The sequence below is a fragment of the Pectinophora gossypiella genome, unplaced genomic scaffold (genome assembly GCF_024362695.1).
Source record: "Pectinophora gossypiella unplaced genomic scaffold, ilPecGoss1.1 Pgos_35, whole genome shotgun sequence".
NCBI classification, from domain to species: domain Eukaryota; kingdom Metazoa; phylum Arthropoda; class Insecta; order Lepidoptera; family Gelechiidae; genus Pectinophora; species Pectinophora gossypiella.
The window spans coordinates 545130-547821 of NW_026063245.1; the positions used below are offsets into that span (position 1 = coordinate 545130).

The 2692-nt window shown below is 33.3% G+C and overlaps 1 long non-coding RNA gene across 1 annotated transcript; it reads left to right on the forward strand.

Moving 5' to 3' along the window:
* Positions 1 to 1975: 1975 nt before the first annotated feature.
* On the forward strand, positions 1976 to 2692 carry LOC126381086 (uncharacterized). The gene is made up of 2 exons (XR_007568671.1): positions 1976 to 2228; positions 2289 to 2692. It is a non-coding gene; the product is annotated as an uncharacterized LOC126381086 (long non-coding RNA).

The following is a 2692-nucleotide window of genomic DNA, read 5'->3' on the forward strand; positions in this document are numbered from 1 at the left end:
GGCATTTTCAAGACTTACCGAAGGATAGCCTTGCGTTATTTTTGGCCAGGGATGCACGCTGATGTAGTTAAGTTCATTGGGTCATGCATTAAATGCCTTGAATACAAACAGCAGAATCACAAAACCCTAGGAGAAATGGGTCGTCCTAAGCAATGCTCACGACCATTTCAAATGATTTCAATAGATCTCGTAGGTCCCCTTCCAGTCAGTCGTGCACAAAACAGCTACATTTTAGTTGTCACATGTTGTTTCTCAAAATACTGTCTCATTTTTCCAGTAAAAAGAACAACATCAGATATCGTCATTAAAATATTAGAAAATCAAGTGTTTTTGGTCCACGGCGTACCACAAACTGTAATCATGGACAATGGCAGTCAATTTATTAGTGGTGCGACCGATGCGTTTTTCAAAAAATACAATATTCCAAATGTATTTTTCACACCAAAATACACTCCACAAATAAACACGGTCGAAAGATATAATAGAACAATAATGACTTGTATTTCTACATTCGTCGAAAATGATCATAGAACTTGGGACACCTTTATTCCTCAGGTCCAATTTGCAATAAACAATTCTGTAAACGAGGCTACCGGTTACACGCCCTCCTTTTTAGTTTATGGAAGAGAACTTGTTTCTTGTGGTACTCACTACGTCGACAATAATCTCGACAATGAAATCGCACCCCCCGTGGAAAAACGCAGTAAGTGGACTAGCGACATTTTTTTTTGATTGCACCATTCAATTCAGCGTACACGAATACACCTTCTCACAAATTTTCATTAAGATATCAGTAAAAATGAAGAAATTATTACAAAAACAATGAAATTGTGCAACATTGATAAAAATATTTTTCCCCCATAATAAGAAAGTAAGTATAAATACGTGATTTTTTTTTTGTAATTTTCCCATATAGTAAAGTCATAATAACACTTACGTTGATTTTACACGAAAGTTTTTTAGGATGGTCGAGTCGTAAGTAAACGTACTGACATGTTTCACGACATTATACGACACGACTGTGGTTGTACGTCTAGTTACTTCGTTATTCCACGAATCTTGTAGCGTTACTATTTGGTGTAACTCCAGCTACTTGCCTATTCTGCGAATCTTTTAGCGTAACGGTTTGGTGTAAATATAATCACGTAGTTTTTTCCAAGCAAGGTTTGATATTACGTTATTTCATTTAACTTCATTTTTCGATGACATATTTTACACTATACTCTTCGTAAATATGAATACAACTCTTTTAAAGGCAGTAATTTGAATCATTTGTCGTGTTATTCTAATTACCTACAAATATAGACTACTTATTAATGTCCTAAATAAATATACTTACTAATCACTAGCGTAAATCCCTACGTTTTATTTGGTTACTGTACGTACTTCGTCTATTTGTGATCGTAGTTTTACCACGGTATTCCGTCAGTCAGCATACGACTTTCGTGTATTGGGAATCGTAGTCCTGATGTTCTGGATAGTGTTCTTGATGGTATTGAGTATTGATGGTGGCTCAGATTCAAACGGCAAATAGCTCGGTGTAAAGTAATTATATTTTCTTTAAATTGTTAGATACAAAACAAAAGTTATGGTCAAGCGGACAAGTTTCGACATGTTGCGTGCGCGTTCAAAAAATCGCTCTCTATATAATGTCAAACCGCGAACGTTCAGAAACATGATACTTTAAAAGGAACGTTCGGAAATTAACAAAATAATATTATTACGTCATGAATATTCAAAATTAACTTAATAATAATCGAAAAACATTTTATTTTTCTATTTAACTTATTTATATATTTTATAATACATATATGTAGAAATTGAGGTTGGGTAAAACAAATAAAATCCGTCAAGTTCACTGAGACACTGAGTTTATTATTATTTTCCACTATTTTAAACTATTTTTAACAGAAATATTCACTATCTCACACACGTCGTCCGTCACACACCATTCGCCATTACCCCCTTCCTTCTCTCCTTTCCCCTCTCATGCCATCTCACTCACATCATCTCACTCACACACAATCTGTACCGTTCGTTCCATCGTCCCAGTCATCCTACAGCTCGGCCATCCTGAAGTTAAGTCTGCCCTCAGACCACCAAAACAAAGTTACAATGAATCAAGTAAGTATAATAATTATGGTAAGTATAGCAAACAACAACTCAGAGCTAAGAAATACAATGATAGCATAGACTGGCAGCAACAAACACTTCCATGCAAAAGTTAGGTATCATCAAAACATCTTAAAATTTACAACAAATAGTTTTCATAATAAAATAAAAGTTAGGTATCATCAAACATCTTAAATTAAGAACAGTTTTCTTAAAAATAAAAGTTGGGTGTCATCAAACATCTTAAATTAAGACAGTTTTCTTAAAAATAAAAGTTAGGTATCATCAAACATCTCAAAATTAAGAACAGTTTTCATAAAAATAAAAGTTAGGCAGGTATCATCAAACGTTTTTAAATAATCTTACTCTTATCCTAATAAAAAACACAACATAGTAAAGTTTCAGTATTACACATTCTCTCAATACACAATAATGGCTAATTTTGAATAAAAGTGTACAATAAATCAAGACTATTTAGAAATATAACAGGCACTTAATTAAATTATTAACCTTTTAAGTAGCAACAATATTACATCACACAGCCACAGCACTGAAAGTTTAGAAGAAATAAAATACCTAC